Consider the following 19,241-nt stretch of genomic DNA (forward strand, 5'->3'; position numbering starts at 1 on the left):
GGGACCTGTTTGAAGTTTAGGAGGAAATTTTACCAACGTTTACACATAGCCTAAAATGAAGTGCCCTACTTTGACATTTAGTTCACAGAGGACTTACCTGTTTTAAGTGGATACAGAGTAAGAGACAAATTCCTTGGAGGATGAAAATAAAAAGTTTGGGAATTGTCAAAGGACAAGATGATGCACTCTGTGTGACCAAACATGGCGTTTCAGGTTGTTCTTCTTTTCAGTACATCATACTTGTCGGAGTTCTTGGCAGTCATTGTTGCGCGTGGGTGCATTCAGCCTGAAAGCATGTAGAGAGGACTCGGTTTTTCTGTTGGTGCAAAAAGGGAGGCTACGAGAAAAAAAGATTTGGCACTACTCAAATACGAACCAACACAAAACTCATATAAATGCAGAAAAAAGCAATGCTTTGCTTTTACTGCTTGCCTAATGTAGTTTACTCCTCTATGACATTTAGCCCCAATTGTCATTACATAGCTTCTGTTACAAATAACACGCTGACTCAAACATTTTTTGGGGCTCAAACTATTCCTTCTTTATACCAAGCATACGTTTTGTTAATTATTAACAAAATCTGTGTTCTCCTTCTGAAGTGGAAAAAAGCAACAAGTAAAAGTGTAAAAACACAATCAGTTCATGAGGGGAAACAATACACTCTATTGGGTTTTAAGATGAGATTTGTTTGTTTGAAAACTAAGAATACCCTCTTTTTCTAAACAGAAAAAGTTTCATCACGTTTGACTGGTTTAGTTATTTTATGTTTTGAACTACAAATGATAAAATGCAGTACAATTTGCAAAGGTTAGTCCAAAAAGTCCAAAAGCCTGTTTTCGGTCTCTGTGGTAACCAGCTGATCTGGTGGTAGTCTGCACTTCTTCCATTACTGCTTCTGGTAAAACCTACATCCTGGTACACCACTAGGATTTAGGTTTTACAGCAGACCAACCTCTTAGTCATAAGGATAGAAGAATGTTGACTGCCATTACTGCTAGTACATTCAGCTGGGCTCAGGAGCTTTTCTATTTAGCCGGTCATAAACAAAAGCACAACGTCTACAACTAGTCCATCCTCTTATCTCTCAAATAATCCACGCTGGTTGCATATTGTAGGCAGCCAGTACTTAAAGGCGCAGTGCAAGTGATCCTTTTAAAACCTGTTTGAAGAGTGTTGACGCTTATGATAAAGTTATCCAAGGCTGGAGTTCAGTTTTATGTCTTGTCTTGGCGCACCTAAGTGTGACATGTCTAAAGTGTGTTAAAGGCACCAACTGGTGCTTGATTGACAAGACACAATGCCATGCTCCCCATATGCAATCCCCTTCAGTCTTACCCAGTTAACAGTTCTGCTGCCCTGCCTCCATTTCCAAGCACACTGCATTCCTTGCATCCTCATGTCAACAGGTCATTCAGGTGAGCTGCCTCCTAGCACTTGTTGATACAGCTTCTCTTACATATATTTTGAACATAATGCATAGAGCCCAAAATAAAACAGAACTTTCCTGCAAGAGAGGCCACTGCGAAAAACAGAACCCATCTTCTATATTTAAACATTTTCCCTTTAAAACAGTAATGCTGCTTTTGTATTGACAAATTACTGTGCATTGTTTGTCTTGAAGGATCAGTAATTAAACCTATCTCATAAAGTCTTGCATTACTGTTTTCTGGACTATTCCGTTTCTCTCATTTCTTTCATGGAATACAAGTAAATTATAAAATTAATAATAACCAAACACAATACTGTACTGTCCTCTTTTAACATGAAACCTCATTATCTGTGTAAGCACTCTTTGATGGCAATCCTGTTCCTGCCAGGGATGTGCACTCCCTCCAAATGGATATAAAACACTTATTAAAGCTGTCAGTGTGAAAACAGCATGGAGCACACAAGCAAAGCCCACCCAACACAGGAGGCACCTTTGCACCTCAGTTCTGCAGGACCCTGCCCTGCAGGGGTTATTAGTCATCTGCTGTAGGAGCAAGGCCATCGTGTCTTGTTGGTCTCTGTTTTCCCAGAGTCCCGCAACGAGGGAGATGCTGCTGTGGTGTCAGCAGAAACGCAGTATATATTGTAGAGAGACGTATAAAACAGAGATAAATGGTGAAAGGAGAAAGCAAAATGAGGCTGAAGATAGATCAATGGGATTAAGATGTTGTTGATAATAAAGAGGAGGGGAGCAATGAGCTGTAACAATGAGTTTTCCCAGCTATAAAAATGCAGCATTTTTCATGAAAAGAAACAGCTGTTTTACATACTGGAGCGACAATTTTATTTTTTGCTTATGCTTACACATGCACATGTGCATCTGTAGACAAACAGAAGGATGAAATTGTAATTCAGTGCTAGAAGTTTTAGATTATGAGTCTCTGAGTACTAAGCACAAGAGGAATGTTCCATCTTTTCAAGCCCTTTCCATTTCTACACCATGGTCTCATAAGATGGGTTTATTTTTCTTGGAGAATTTATCCCCCCACTCAGATGTTAGCACCAGCCTACCTTCAAAAAATACATTTGAGATCTTATTTAATCCTTTGCTGCGTTGGTGAAAGTATGCAAATCTAAGGGAGGCCGCATGAGAGTACTGTTTCTCAAGACCTTTATTAACATAGCGTCAGCTTGTAGGTGTGGAAATGGGAGTGCAGCTTTGAAATATGCTGCAAATAAAGTCAACCAGAATCTCTTTGAGTCCCAGGGATCAATAAAAAGGACTGTTGTTTAAGTTGTTTGTGAACCTTTCCATGCTTGTGCATAAATGTTGGAAAATACTTGGACATTTTTGGCAGGAACAGTTAAAGGGGCTGTTAGAGTTACTGCAAGATCAAAGTGTTAACTAGCTTTTCAAACTGCACACTGCCTTATGTTTCTATAGTTTGCATTTGTTGTGCAAACGTTCTAACACAGACACAGATCTGAAGTGATAGTTCTTTAGTTTAAAGGGAGAAAAACTACTTGAATTTAAAGCACTAACAGTTATAGGAACAATTGCCTTCTTTACTAACCTTATTCATGGAACAATATACTACTATATCTGTTAATCAATAGAGAGCCAATGGCTATTAGCTAAAGTATTTTAGGAGCCTAAGATTTAACAGTTGTCTAAAAAGGGTATTTCTGAAATTCCTTTAGCTGTGTTTAAGGTTTTGCCCTGAAGCAGCCAAGAAGTTAAATAACAGCAAAGAAAACAGGAAAATAAGAGATAATTATGCATGGACACAAAAAATATTTGTACTAACAGACCCTATTTTACCCCTAGAACTCCCTTAATTTATTGTCATTTACTCATTAACACGTTGGAAACATTCCTCAGAAATGCCGTTCTGAGTGCTGTACCCAAGCATAGTAATGCAAGGTTTAGTGGAAGAAAACTTGTGGCAAAAAAAGGGTGTATAAGCAACAGGTATAACTGCAGCCTTGAGAGGATTGGAATCAAAGTTCGTTCGTCGTCTTCCGCTTATCCAGGACCGGGTCGCGGGGGCAGCAGACTCAGCAGAGACGCCCAGACGTCCCTCTCTCCAGACACCTCCTCCAGCTCCTCCAGGGGGAGCCCAAGGCGTTCCCAGGCCAGCCGAGAGACATAGTCCCTCCAGCGTGTCCTGGGCCGTCCCCTGGGCCTCCTCCCAGTGGGACGTGCCTGGAACACCTCCCGAGGAAGGCGTCCAGGAGGCATCCGGTATAGATGCCCGAGCCACCTCAACTGGCTCCTCTCAATGTGGAGGAGCAGCGGCTCTACTCCGAGCTCCTCCCGGATGGCCGAGCTCCTCACCCTATCTCTAAGGGAGTGCCCGGCCACCCTACGGAGGAAGCTCATTTCAGCCGCTTAAAAACAAGGTCTAACCTAAAGCTCCTCAAATCAGTCCTGAACCATTTTTGCTTTGTGGCAGGATGCATTATTCATGAGAGGGTCTACATTATGTGCAGCAATGTTTAGGTAGTTGTCAAAGTACAGGGATTGGACAATGAAACTGAAACACCTGTCATTTTAATGTGGGAGTTTCATGGCTAAATTGGACCAGCCTGGTAGCCAGTCTTCATCGATTGCACATTGCACCAGTAAGAGCAGAGTGTGAAGGTTCAATTAGCAGGGTAAGAGCACAGTTTTGCTCAAAATATTTAAATGCACACAACATTATGGGTGACATACCAGAGTTCAAAAGAGGACAAATTGTTGGTGCACGTCTTGCTGGCGCATCTGTGACCAAGACAGCAAGTTTTTGTGATGCATCAAGAGCCACAGTATCCAGGGTAATGTCAGCTTACCACCAAGAAGGACGAACCACATCCAACAGGATTAACTGTGGACGCAAGAGGAAGCTGCCTGAAAGAGATGTTCGGGTGCTAACCCGGATTGTATCCAAAAAACATAAAACCACGGCTGCCCAAATCACGGCAGAATTAAATGTGCACCTCAACCCTCCTGTTTCCACCAGAACTGTCTGTCGGGAGCTCCACAGGGTCAATATACACGGCCGGGCTGCTATAGCCAAACCTTTGGTCACTCATGCCAATGCCAAACGTCGGTTTCAATGGTGCAAGGAGCGCAAATCTTGGGCTGTGGACAATGTGAAACATGTATTGATCTCTGATAAGTCCACCTTTACTGTTTTCCCCACATCTGGGAGAGTTACGGTGTGGAGAAGCCCCAAAGAAGCGTTCCACCCAGACTGTTGCATGTCCAGAGTGAAGCATGGGGGTGGATCAGTGATGGTTTGGGCTGCCATATCATGGCATTCCCTTGGCCCAATACTTGTGCTAGATGGGCGCGTCACTGCCAAGGACTACCAAACCATTCTTGAGGACCATGTGCATCCAATGGTTCAAACATTGTATCCTGAAGGCGGTGCCATGTATCAGGATGACAATGCACCAATACACACAGCAAGACTGGTGAAAGATTGGTTTGATGAACATGAAAGTGAAGTTGAACATCTCCCATGACCTGCACAGTCACCAGATCTAAATATTGTTGAGCCAGTTTGGGGTGTTTTGGAAGAGCGAGTCAGGAAACGTTTTCCTCCACCAGTATCACGTAGTGACCTGGCCACTATCCTGCAAGAAGACCACTCTGACCACAGTGCAGGACTTGTATATGTCATTCCCAAGACGAATTGACGCTGTATTGGCCACAAAAGGAGGCCCTGCACCATACTAATAAATTATTCTGGTCTAAAACCAGGTGTTTCAGTTTCATTGTCCAACCCCTGTAACATACCATTGCCTTCTTCAAGCTAGGCATCTTTCTGTAATGTTCCCTGTTATGATCGAAACATGTGGTCATCCAAACAATGTAAAAGATACCATGAATGATCTGACCACTCCACCTTCTTCCAGTGCTCCACAGTCCATTTCTGATAATCATGTGCCCATTGTTGGCACTTTGAACAGTGGAGTGTAGCAATTCAGCTTTATATGCAATAATACTGGGATGCACTATATATACTGCAGAGATGTTCACAAATCAGTCAGTCAGTCATTTTCTACCGCTTATTCCATAGTGGGTCGCAGGGGAGCTGGTGCTTATCTCCAACAGTCTATGGGCAAGAGGCAGGGTACACCCTGGACCGGTCGCCAGTCCAACACACAAACAACCACGCACATACTCATTCATACACCTAAGGGCAATTTAAAGTGACCAATTAACCTAACAGGCATGTCTTTGGACTGTGGGAGGAAGCCAGAGTACCTGGTGAGAACCCACGCATGCACGGGCAGAACATGCAAACTCCATGCAGAAAGACCCCTGGCTGGGAACCGAACCCAGGACCTTCTTGCTGCAAGGCAACAGTGCTACCAACTGCCCCACCGTGCAGCCCATGTTCACAAATCATTTTTTCAAGTCAAGTTTCAAGTCTTTAGGGTATAAAGTATAAATCAAGACTGAAGTTTTTTTTATTTTTGCAACTTAAGTGCGACACTCGTTGGTGTCTTAAACTCGAGTCTATGTCTCTGGGCATACTGGCACATTTCTTTCAGAACCAGCATGAACTTCTTCAGCAGTTTGAGCTGCAGCAGCTTTTCTGTTGGATTGAACCAAAGAAGCCAGCCTTTGCTCCCCATGAGCCTTGATTTCCCATGATCCTGTCACCAGCACCACACCCGTTTCTTCCTCAAAACCATGAGATGGATACTTAGCACTGCAGACTAGGAACATCCCACAGAATGTGCAGTTTTGCAGATGTTAAGAACCAATTGTTTAACATTCACAATTTGGCCCTTGTCAAAGTTTCTCCAATCCTTTTTCTCCCTAAATTTTCCTGCTTCTGTTAGTTTAACTGAAGACATAATGTTTATGTTCTGCCTATATTTCACACCCACTTACAGGTGCCAACGTGAAAGAGATATTCAGTGTTTTTTTTTCACTTTACCCATCAGGATCATAACGTTTTGTCTGATCAGTGCTTGCTGTTTTTCTAATATTTGCACACGTTCACATAAGTTATCTCATGTAACTCATGCTGGCGAACTCAGTAGTTTCTACCCCTACAGGGTTTAATTCCAACCAGAATGAAATTAAATTCAAATACTCAATTTCCTAAGTTTTACAAACTGTAACACCAAGAACTAATTGTTTGCCCTTTCTCAGCATTTCTAGCTACCTAATTATAGTAGTTGCCCTGAGGCTGTATCCAAAATGTATTATTTCACAAGATGAAGCCCTGTCATTCTACCTAATCATTTTTAGTCCTCTGAGGTGGGCAACCCACTGAGTGAGAAACTGATACCTGTCAGGCCTCAGCTAACATGACCATGTGACTGACAGCCACCTAGTGTGAATTCCTGAGCACTTTGGTTTCCCAGTGGTTTACATGTGCAGTTAAAGCCTAGCATTCCCAGAAGGTGCACAAAGCCCTTTTGCCAGTAAATCTGATGCAATCTAAGTTTATTGTTCTCTTTGTTTTAACTCCTGCAGGAATACGAAGCATGTTTCGTCACCCCTTAGATGTAATTTAGTGTTTTTTGAATAATTTTTTATTTTCCTAAAAATAACTACACATGTGGTTGGATTTTTATACATGGATTTTTTATATTTTTAAGCATGTGTTCCAAATGGTTTTGCTGTTAATTTTATTTAGAGTTTATAGTCTTTAAAACCCGAGTTGGGACATTTTTATCAAAAGTATGCATAACACATGAACAGCATGAGTTTCTGCCACAGGTAATTCATCAGTTTATAGTTGGAGAAAGGCTTGTAGTGTCGAGTGTTTTTGCTCTTTTACACTGTTTGAATAGTGATGAAAAAGTTCCTAAAATAGTGCTTGAAGTACTGCAGTTTTTTGAGGTTTGAACTGTTTTAAGACAGAAGTTGGCTTTTCTCTTGATCCACCTTAGACTAGCTATTAGCTTCTGCATCTTGATCTTGATTAATATAGATGGCAAGAAAGTTAGTAAATACAGGCAAGATATAACTTGCCTACAGTGTTTACCTGAATCTCACATAAAAAAAAAACCCTGAACTATCTCTTTAAAGGTATTAAAGGGTTTATAATTTAAGCCATAGTAGATGATTACTGCGTATTTGCATCTTAGTGTTTTCATTTATATTGCAGCCAACATATGCTTCCTATTAATGCTGGTTACATAGCAATGATTGGAAGCACTTTGCTTCCATTTATGAGATTTAGCAACTGATTGACACCAAAAACATAATGTTTTAAATACTCGTACTCGTCGTCTTCCACTTCATCTGGGACTGGGGGGCAGCAGACTCAGTAGAGACACCCAGACATCCCTCTCCCCCAGACACCTCCTACAGCTACTCCGGGGGGAGCCCAAGGTATTCCCAGGCCAGCTGAGAGACATAGTCCATCCAGCGTGTCCTGGGCCGTTCCCTGGGCCTCCTACCAGTGGGACTTGCCTGGAACACTTCCTGAGGAAGGCGTCCTGGAGGCATCTAGTATAGATGCCCGAGCCACCTCAACTGGCTCCTCTCGATGTGGAGGAGCAGCGGCTCTACTCCGAGCTCCTCCCGAATGGCTGGGCTCCTCACCCTATCTCTAAGGGAGTGCCCGGCCACCCTACGGAGGAAACGCATTTCAGCCGCTTGTATCCGGGATCTCGTTCTTTCGGTCATGACCCACAGTTCATGGCAATAGGTGAGGGTGGGAATGTAGACCGACCGGTAAATCAAGAGCTCTGGCTCAGCTCTCTCTTCACCACAACGGACCAGCACAGCATCCCCATTACTGTAGCAGCCGGACCGATCCGTCTGTCGATCTCCCGCTCCATTCTCCCCTCACTTCTAAACAAGACCCCAAGATACTTGAACTCCTCCACTTGAGGCAGTAACTCCCCTCCAAACTGAAGAGGGCAAGCCACCCTGTTTTGGTTGAGAACCATGGCCTCGGACTTGGAGGAGCTGATCTTCATCCCAGCTGCTTCACAATTCGCTGCGAACCGCCCCAGGGCATGCTGTAGGTCTTGGCCAGAGGGGGCCAGCAGGACCATGTCATCTGCAAAAAGAGACTAAATCCACTGATCCACAAACCAGACCCCCTCCGGCCCTTGGCTGCGCCTAGAAATCCTGTCCATAAACGTTATGAACAGGACCGATGACAAAGGGCAACCCTGCCAGAGTCCAACATGCACCACGAGGGACACAGTCGAAAGCCATCTCCAGGTCCACAAAACACATGTGAACTGGTTGGGCAAACTCCCATGAACCCTGTACTCGTCCATCCCAAAGCCATGCCACTGTGGAGCTTTTTAACCACCACGGTGACTTCAGCCTCTGTGATGAAAGAGTCCAACCCCGAGTCCCCAGCCTCTGCTTACACCAGGGAATGCGTGGCGGCAGAACTCCTTCCATCCTCAAAGTACAGTGTTGGCGAAGCACTGCCTCCCCCTGCTGGACAGTTTGCCAGAATCGCTTCGAGGCCAACCCGTAGTTTCTTTCCATGGCTTTACCAAACTCCTCCCAGGCCCGCGTTTTTGCCTCTGCCACAGCCTGAGCCGTAGCATGCTTGGCCTCATGGTACCCATCAGCTGCCTCAGGAGTCCCACAAGCCAACCACAGCCAATAGGACTCCTTCTTCGGCTTGACAGCATCCCTTACTGCCGGTGTCCACACCGGGTTCGGGGATTGCCACCGCGACAGGCACCGCAGACTTTACGGCCACAGCTATGGGCATCGACAATAGATGCGGAGAACATGGTCCACTCAGACTCTATGTCTCCAACCTCCCCCTGAATCTCGTCAAAGCTCTTCCGGAAGTGGGAGTTGAATACATCCCTTGCCGCGAGCTCCGCCAAATGTTCTCAGCAGACCCTCACTGTGTGCTTGGGCCTGCCATGTCTGTCTGGCTAGCTCCTCTTCCGGTGGATCCAACTCACCACCACGTGGTGATCAGTGGACAGGTTAGTCCCTGTCTTCACCCAAGTGTCCAAAACATGTGGCCGAAGGCCGAAGACACAGCAACAAAGTCGATCATCAACCTTCTGCTTAGGGTGTCCTGGTGCCAAGCGCACTAATAAACACCCTTATGCTTGTGTTCATCATGGACAATTCGTGACTAGCACAGAAGTCCAATAACGAAACACCACTCAGATTCAGATCAAGGAGGCCATTCTTCCCGATCAGGCCTCTCCAGGTGTCACTGTGGTTTCCCATGTTGGCGTTAAGGTCCCCCAGCAGGATAATGGATTCCCCGGGAGGGGCACTATGCAGCATCTCCGATAGGGATGCCAAGAAAGCCGGGTACTCCACACTACTGCTCAGCCCAAAGGCCGAAACGTCAGTCAGAGACCTGTCCCCAACCCGAAAGCGCAGGGATACAACCCTCTCATCCACTGGGGTAAACCCCAACATGAGCCTGAGCTGGGGGGCAACAAGCGAACCCACCCCAGCTTGCCGCCTCTCCTTACGGGCCACTCCAGAGTAGAAGAGAGTCCAGCCCCTCTCAAGGAGATGGAAGTGACTTCCCACACAAGCTCAGGCTCTTTCCCCCCCAGCAAGGTGACATTCCATGTCCCCAGAGCCAGCCTAAGCATCCACAGATCGGGCCGCCGAGGTCTCCACCTTGGTCCGCTGTCTGATCCTCTTTGCATTGGTCTCTCATGGTTCCCCCTGCAGGTGGATGGCCCACTGAGGGATGGACTCGCTTCTCTCGTTCGGGCTTGGCCTTGCCGGGTCCCGCAAGAAGCACCCCGGCCACCAGGCACTCTCCTAGTCCCAACCCCAGGCATGGCTCCATGGTGGGACATCATCTCCGCCATAACGGGCAACGTTATGTGCCTCGATTGTGTGATCCTCATTAAGGACAAAGAGCGGTCTTGAACCGCTCTTTGTCTGACACGTCACCCACAGCCTGTTTGCCATAAGAGACCCTACCAGGGGCATTTAAGCCTCAGACAACATAGCCTCTAGGATCATTTGAGCACTCAAACCCCTCCACCACGTTAAGGTGGCAGGTCAAGGAGGGGTGGTTTTTAAACACTTTAAATAAAAAATTATGTTTTAAATGATTTTAAATAAATGTTGGCAGTAATGCAGGACCTCCAAGTCCTGTCCTTTAGGACTGGTGTCCTGCATATCCTAGTGGAACACAGCTGATTCAAATGGTTGATTTGCCTCCTCAGCATGTCATCTCGTTCTGCAAAAGCCCGTTAATAAACCATTTATTGGATTGAGGTGTTAAACAAGGAAAACTTTTGAAGCATGTAGGACACTTGCCTACGAGGACTGCTTTTGGACATCGCTGCAGTAAGGCGTTAAAATCTTCCAAAGCTGGAAAATTAAAAAACAAAAACAATGAAAAAAATGGCACTAAACATTGAATCGTGAAGTTTTTCTTCTTAGTCTACCCAGGACAAGCACTACCAACACCCTTAGTAAGCCCATATCTGATTGATTAGGAGCGCTGGGTAAAGATAGCTCAAGTAATAGCTGTCCAGCTCTCTAAGGTGGCTCTCATGGTAGCAGGTGGGGACACATGATGAGGACAGACATGTCACCTGAACCATCAAGATAAGCTCTGACATAATGTCTTGAGGCACAGACTAAGTATGATTGCGATATGGAGGGAAACACAACCTGTCTCTCTGTGCCCGCATCGTAACTGTTCAGCCCGGGAATCTTTCTCACTTATGTTCTTACATCAAAGTAAGTGCACGTCTGCTACTTCTATCCAGGCCTAATGAATTACATCTTTTACTTTTATTAGCAAAGAAGTAGCTGCAATACGGGTCTCCCAAGAGGTGGTAAGACCTCATAAACAGCAGCTGAGGCCATCTGGTCTTTACATTTGATTACCTCCTTCATTTGCATCTACCTCGATCAATAATCCAGGGATGGCAAGACAAACATCAAGACAGAGAGAAAAGTGGAGTCAGCACATCTTAATACAGGACCTGACAAGTAAATTAATCAACCAAGACTATTTTCTGTAAACGTCTGTTAGCAGCTTCTGTTTATAGCTTATCAACATATTCTGAAATGTGTTCTGAGATTTTTTATAAAAGTATTTAAGGGTCAGTTTCAGTCCTCTATCCTGTATTAAATAAAGTTTTAGTATCTACAACTAAATGAACCTCAATAATGTAATTGAACTCTTTTGTCACTGTTGTGTAAAATTATTTTAATTTGACTAGACCAAACTAAAATATTTCAGCATTTTTTATTATCTTTGTCAGTCATATAAGGAAACTTGAATTTATTGATTGATGTGCCCTGCCCGTAAGTAACATTTGTTGACTGACCTTTTTTATGCGGTCATATTAAGACTGAATTATTAGGGATTTTGTTTGTGCCTGGTCAGGTGTTTAAAGACTTGACATTTTGCTGATAAAATACAAGTGAAAAGTGTTGTAAACCTTTCTTGCAGGAGTAAAATGCAATTACCTCTTTAATCTTACAGAAAACAAAATGGTCATAAAATATTTTTTTTATTTTGTTTACAGGTAAAACTGTATAATAACTTTTATAATTCTTTTTGGTGCTTGTGTCAATTTACAAGTCAAGTTTTACAAGTCAAATCATTGCCCGTGGCGCTGGTGGTGTAGGGGTTAGCGCGAGACCACATATAGAGGATATAGCCCTCGAAGCGGCCGTCCCAGTTTCGAGTCACCTTTGCCGAATGTCTCCCCCTCTCTTTGCCCCTCCTTCCTGTCTGCCTATTGTCAAAATAAAGGCCTCTAGTGCTGAAAAGATTCTTTAAAAAAAAATCATTAGGAGCCCAAAAAGAAGTAACCGTATGTAAACTTGTGACTGCAAGTGTAAATAGAAATACACATTACATTCTGCCTAGTAATTTGTATTCCAGCTTCTCCCATTGTTTACAGAGAAAAATAACATTATTTGCGACAATGCAGCAAAAATAAGTTTGTCCTTATCTGTGTATGTACACTGCAGCATATCTCACCTAGCACCAAGGAATGCAGGTGTCCATTGATATTCAAGCTCAGCGTGCATGTCAGGAGTGCTTTGTCCAGCTGTGCAGCACAGGGAAGACAGTGTTTGACAGTGTGTCTCAATATTTAATTATCTACAGCTGCCACAGGGCAAATAGAATCATCTGTAGGATCTGCAGACATCCTGGGCTTTGCTCAGGTGAAGAAACATACATTCATGTGCCCTTCACATGTTCCCTGCAAAGTGTGTAAAATGAAAACATCACTGCTTTTGTTCAATCCAGCACATTAAATAAAAAGTCCACCTGGAAGAAACAGAAAAACATTGTAAATTTCACATAGTGACAACCTGAAAGATTTGTAAGGGTATCTTCTGGGTTTTCTTAGGTTGAAGAGATTAATAATATGGTGGTGCTTCAGGCAGAGTCCTACATCAGCTTTGTAAATGTACTTCCAGTCTAATTAGTAAGATGCTCAGTGGTATTCTTGTTTCTCTCTGAGGAAAATATATCAGAAATTGCAGACAACCCCTCTGTGGGGCCGAATGAAGTACAAAATAAAGAATGTTTTTGGTGATTCTTTAAATGTTAAATAGGGGCTCTAGCCTGAGGTGTTTCATGTGATAGCTTACTTAAGTTTTCAAAAGGATGTAGGAACTTTGCTTCAAGAGAAAAGTGACATCCTGAGTATCTCCTCTTTCTCTCTGGTCTGTGTGGTTGTGCTGTAGGGTCTATAAACAGACTGTGCACCTTACTCTGAATTTATATTTCCAATTGGTTTATCACAATGACTCGCTGAGAGCTCAGACTTACTTCATCAAGGCTTCTCTTAACAGAATGCAAAGGAACTCAGACATGCTGGGCATCCTATTCTAACGTCAACTTGGAAATGAGCTAAAAAAGGAAAGTACTGTGAAGAATGTCATTCTGCTGAATGACTGCTGCCTTGTCACTCATATTTTCACACAAATTTGCAGTGAAAAGTTTACATTCACTCCCCATGAATATATTATTTGCAGATTTCAATAATTGATTTGAACCCTTGTTTTCCAAATGTGGAACTGAAATGATTGCACAACATAAAAATGCTTTTTAAATACGAATTGGGTGCACAAGTTTGAATTATTTGCAGATTTTCTGTTATCTGCTCATGATCAAAATTCTGTCATAGACCTCTACTGATACTGAGTTAAATGTCCCTTATACTGTTGCTCCTCTACCACATGCTTTTTGTTGCCATCAACAGGCCACTGGCATAATTCTGGATGGGTATTTGACCACTTTTCTTGGAAGAATTCCTGGAATTAATTTCTAATTGGATGGCTCTCCTGCATGGACCAGACTTTAAATAGGTTTCAGGCCAGAGCTTTAGGAGGGCCATTCCCAAAGCTTTTTTCCTGCTTTATGCATTCTTAAACCAGCTTTTTGTGTGTGTTTGGGATTCTTTCCTTCTTGGAAGACCCAACTGTGTCCAAGTTTCACACATCTGACCCAAATTGTCACCCCATATGAAGGAAAACTTGTAATTATGTAGAAGAACCAACCAAAAACATGCCAGTGCGGAAACCTGTTTTAAAAGGAAAGAGGTTGGAAACCAAGTGTCAGGGTTCAGCGCTGTAAGCTTTACATCACCATGGACTTAACAAACCTGAAAAAGCCCATGATCCAAAATCAACGATTTTAAGCACAACTAAATTTGCAGCTTCCCACATGGACAATTTAAAATGCCATGGATAAAGTGTTTATAAAACATGATGGTAGCAGTACTATGCGGAGGAACTTTTTCAGTGCCTGTTGGATTGGTACTTTGCATAAAGTAAAAGTGCATTAAAAAGCACTACCACAGAATTCCTGAACTTCACCTAAAAGGTCTGCTGAGAGAATCATCAGGGCTGACCTTCCCTCCCTGCAGGACTAATACAGGTCTAGGATCAGGAAAAGGGCAGCTAAAATCTCTGCAGACCCCACACACCCTGTACACAAACTATTTAGGCATTTATCTTCAGTAACCTTCAATTTCCTTGTTTGTGTGCACAAACCTGACAATAAAGATCATTCTGATACTGAAAAGGAACTTTGATACAACTGGGTATTCCAACTGGAAAAACATCCCAAACAAACATCAAGACAAGTTTCAGAATGAATAAAGCAGGCTGATAAAGATTTTCGAATAGCCTCAACCTCAACTCTATCGAGAATTTGTGGAGAATGTTGAAAAGCCACCACTGTACCAGTCAATTTAAATATGCTTTAGCATTTCTGGTAAGAAGACTGATCAAAAATCCAGCCAGAATTAAGCATGATGGGAACAAAAATCATGTTGTCAAGGTGGAACCTGCTGAGGGACTTTAAACAAAACATTAGTGGGGTTGTGTCTGTATTTGAACTAAATGGATACTTTTTACTGTGTCAATTAGAGAATACATAATAAATTAAAAACTATGCACCCAAATATTGTTATAAAAATTAAATAGTTTTATCTTGCATTATAATTCTTCCGAGCTCAAATAAATACACCAAAGATAAGTATGAAATTTAGGCCCATGATAATTACATGTAGACTTCATAGCAGAACAGTAATTATTTGAAAAGCAGGATTGGAGCTATGCTATTCCAGTGGAAAATGTGTACACTTAGTTTGTCTGAAAGAACAATGAAAATGGACATGCTCAGTGCACTAAAGAGGACAAAAGACAGAGCACAGGGGGAAGAATAAAAATGAATGAATTAAAGTGACAGGAGGGTATGGATTGAAACTGGTTGGTCAGCCTGGCATTGTCCTGGTACCAGTGAATGCCTGATCCATTGAAAGCAATGTGCCAGCAGCTTAGACAGGGAGGATTATCAGACGCCACTTTCAGCTTCTTAAGCAAGCCACAACTGCAAACAGCTTGGTCCAAGAGAATGTGAGACAAAGGAGTTAGAGAGCAGATGAATACAGGCATAAAGACTTAGCTAAATGTCAGGCAGCTTTGGTATTGTAAATTTAGCTTTTATGCACTTTTGCTGCTGTTGTTTTTGAGTGGCTGCTGTTCGTGTTCTGTTTTCTCTGAACAAAATGGAAAAGGGCAAGAGGGAATGATTAAGAAGCTGAGAGGGAAACGGCAAGATGAGGAAGACGAAGCAAACACTGTCGGGTTACTGCCACTGGACGGTTGTTGCTAAGCATTTAATCTCTCATGCTTGGAGAATACAAACGATCTTGTAATTGTCCCTGACCTTGACATGAAGAGCTAGGTGGCGAGGGAGCTGGGCTGTTTTGCATTTCCCACAGATGCCTTTCCGTGACACGTAGAACAATTAGCAAACTGGATAAAAAGGAATTTAACGTGTCTAAGGCGTTGCATCCGGCTTGCCTCACTTGTGTTCCCATCAGGATGGTAACCTGGCAAAACCCCAAACTGCAGCCTTCTTTACTTTCTAATACTTAATTTTGATAAAGAAGTGGTCACAGCTGCCATGTTGGGTCAAGGTGGACACTCTTTTGGGCTTTGTCGAGCTGCAGTTATTAAATCTACTTTTAAACTGCTATTCCAACAGTTATTTATAGCATAATATTGAGAATAAGGCATATATAATAAAAATATCTTCTGTTGACTTTCATAGATGTGTAATGAATTAATCAATTTTTCTGAACAATGAAGTAATAATATTTGCTAGATCTGTGTGTTCAGCAGTTTGTAATAGACAATAGCTGAAAATGGAGCAGATGGAGCTTTGCAAAAGTATTCATACCCCAGATGTTTTCCACATTTTATCATGTTACAGCCACACATTTTATTGTCTTTTATAAAAATCAATAAAAACTACTAAAGTGGAATAGTTCTGGCTCAGTCAGATTGGAGAGTGTCTATAAGCTAGTGTTGTCACAGACTGTCCATTGGTTTGAGGTGTGGACTTTGACTAGGTCATTGTCTCATTATAAAACATGAATAGGATTGGATCTAAACTATTCCATTGTACTTCTGGCTATTTGTGTTTTTTAATCCATTATCAATAACTCAGGTGAGAAAATAAAATAAATACAACAAGACTTGAAAACTTGTTAAGATGTGGACACATGCAGCATCAATTGAGTTCCTGGCTAAAGCATAGGGCGGATGTTGCTTATGCCCACCACTGCATCATTTGGCAAGATTCCCTTTATTGAGTATAATGGTTGTGTGTTTCTTTTTTTCTAACTCGCACACACTCGTAAGAAACGTGTGCAGATGGCCAAATGTTTGCATATCAAGCAGTTTTGGTTAACAAGAAGTAAATGGGCCACTTCTTGGAAAAATCCTGCTCACACTCACCCTTAAATTGAGAAGGAAGGAAAAAGAATACATAAAGAGTCAGAATTCGTCAATGAGGCTACATGTTTAGTGTCGTTCTACTGGAAGTTGAACCTCTATCCCAGTCTCAAGTCTTTCAGACCTTCTAAAATGCTCTTGGCTGCTTCTCATTAATTCTGTCCTTGACTAGACTGTCGGTTTAGGTAGATGGCTAAACCTTTCAGATTTGTTATTTTTATAACATCTCTTTCTCTTCCGCTGTACATTTATGTCCTATGTTGTGTTCTTTCACATAAAATAAAATGCATTGTAGCTGTATTGTGATCTGACAGGTTTAAGGGGAAGGAAAATTTTCCATGTACTTTATACTTGCCTGCTTCCAGTCACCTCAAAGACAGAAGGAAAGGTAGGGGCATAAAATGTGAGTGCTGCCATTGACCTCTGCACACCAACCCTGAAAAATCGCCTTCATGCAATTACTATATTTTTGTCCTCCAATGGCAGCACATTATCTCTGTTATTTAATATGCTGAGAGTAGAAATATAATTATACTTGAAGTAAATTCAATTTGTTTTTAGCAGTTTGATTATAAGAGCACAGCCTGTGCTTTTTCCATGTTAAGCTAATATGTTTTTTTGCCTTATTTCACAGAGGGATAATAGAGCTCACTCCCTCTCAGCATCTTAACCGACTCATTCTCAAAACAGGATGAGCACAATACCCACAAAACCTCTCTGGGAGGCATGTTTATTCCTTTAAAACAGTCAAGTGCCATCTCTAGTGTCTCTCAACTACAATGAAATAAACAAAACGAAAACTACAATGAAACGTTACGAGTAGCAATATCAGATTTAGTTGCAGACATTAGCTTTTTTTTAAATCTAAAACTGCTGTTGTGTTTTCACCATTTTCTAAAGCTGTTTTTTTCCATGTGCCTCCTGCTTGACACAGAGAATTTTATGTCTTGCAATTTGTTTGTTCAGATTGCTGCAGCCAGCAGTTCCATCTATCTCCTTTATGTTTGTCCTGGTTTCTAAAAAAGCTAAGCTTGTTAACATCAAAGGTAAAAAGAGTGACTGAAAGAATTGCTTGAAATTTTAAAAGGACATCCAGGAATAAAACTCAACAGGGTTAGTTAGATAAGATTGCTTTGACTTCACTGCTTGGGATATAGTTCCTTTCAAAGGATTAGACCCTTATCACATCCCTCTAGAGTGTAGTATTATTAGCCACTTTTTGACATTTTTGACATTTGAGTATTTTGTAACAACTTGGAGAATTGTTTGATATTTATCACCCCTAATTGTTACATCTGTCTGATGAGAAACTTTAAAAAGGCACTAATGATTATTACCCTGAGCAAACTTTGACGTTTGCAATGAGATTATTTGCAGTGTGTTTGTCATGTTTTTAAAAAGTGATTTTGTCTTCTCATTGTAGTTAAAATATTTTGCGGTTTGGCTAGTTAATCACAATAGATATTTACCAAATGAATAGATTCCCTCTTGGGATTATGGCTTACAGCTACTGAGAATTAAGTGAAAATTTAATTCTCAGAATATTGGAATATTTTCAAAAATCAATTAGGAAAATTGTTTTTACACAGACATGTTAAGTTATGGCCTAGACAATCATTTCGAAACACTGCTGACTTAACAGTTGTCCAGCAGACTGTTAATAACACCCTCCACAAGGATAGTGAGCCACAAAAGGTATGTGTTGGCTGTTTAGGCAGCTGTATCCAAGTATATTAATGGAAAGCTGAGTGAGAGAAAAAAAGTGAGGTGTAGAAAGGTGCAACAGGAATAACGACCACCTTGAGAGAAATGTAAAGAAAACCTAGTCGAGAGTTTGTGAGGGATTCTGAAGGCCTGATCGCCTCCATGACATGCTGGATTAATGCAGTAAGTCTTGCTAAAGGAGCCCTGATCAAGTATTGAGTGCATGCACGTAAGTCCAAAATTATTCATACCCCTGGCAGGTGTAGGTATAAAGTAATCTTTTAATGTTAGCTACATGTTTCTTCTGACTGGAAGTAATATTAACATGTTGGAGTGGCCCAGCCAGAGTCCCAACCTCAGTCCAGAGAATCTGTGGAGGTAGCTAAAGATTAGGGTCATGGCAAGGAGCCTTACCTGTATACTTTACAGTACATAGGTACATTTTTAGTACACCAACGTTTCGGTAGTAAACACCTTTTTTTAGTGAGTCCTAATATTAATTATATAATAAAAATTCTGGATATTTTAACAGTAGATTATAGTAATGTTATAGTTTTCAAAGTAACTGAATTTAGGGTTTCCATTAGCTGTAAGCCATAATCATCAAAATGAACAGGAATAAACATTTGAATTAACTGACTGTGTGGATTCAAACAGTATGGGTTTTACGTTTTGGACTGAATTACTGAAAATAAGTTGGCTTTTTCAACATATTCCTTCATTCATTAAGATGAACCTGTGCTTATCTGTGTTTAGAGAATAGGACAAGGTGATGGAGGCACTAAGCAACAGTGACAGAAATGTTTGAGTGTGTGCCTAAGTAATGAAAATGATCATTCCAGGTTCACTTTGGTTCCTGTGTAACAGACCAAGTGTTTGTGGTGGTCACAGTTGGAAAAAC

At 41.9% G+C, this 19,241-nt stretch overlaps 1 protein-coding gene across 1 annotated transcript in view; it reads left to right on the forward strand.

Annotated features, from left to right (window-relative positions):
* Nucleotides 1-19,241, forward strand: part of fstl4 (follistatin-like 4) — a 313,380-nt gene that overhangs the window by 94,304 nt on the left and 199,835 nt on the right. The window lies entirely within an intron of this gene.

The sequence above is a fragment of the Girardinichthys multiradiatus genome, chromosome 11, assembly GCF_021462225.1.
Source record: "Girardinichthys multiradiatus isolate DD_20200921_A chromosome 11, DD_fGirMul_XY1, whole genome shotgun sequence".
NCBI classification, from domain to species: domain Eukaryota; kingdom Metazoa; phylum Chordata; class Actinopteri; order Cyprinodontiformes; family Goodeidae; genus Girardinichthys; species Girardinichthys multiradiatus.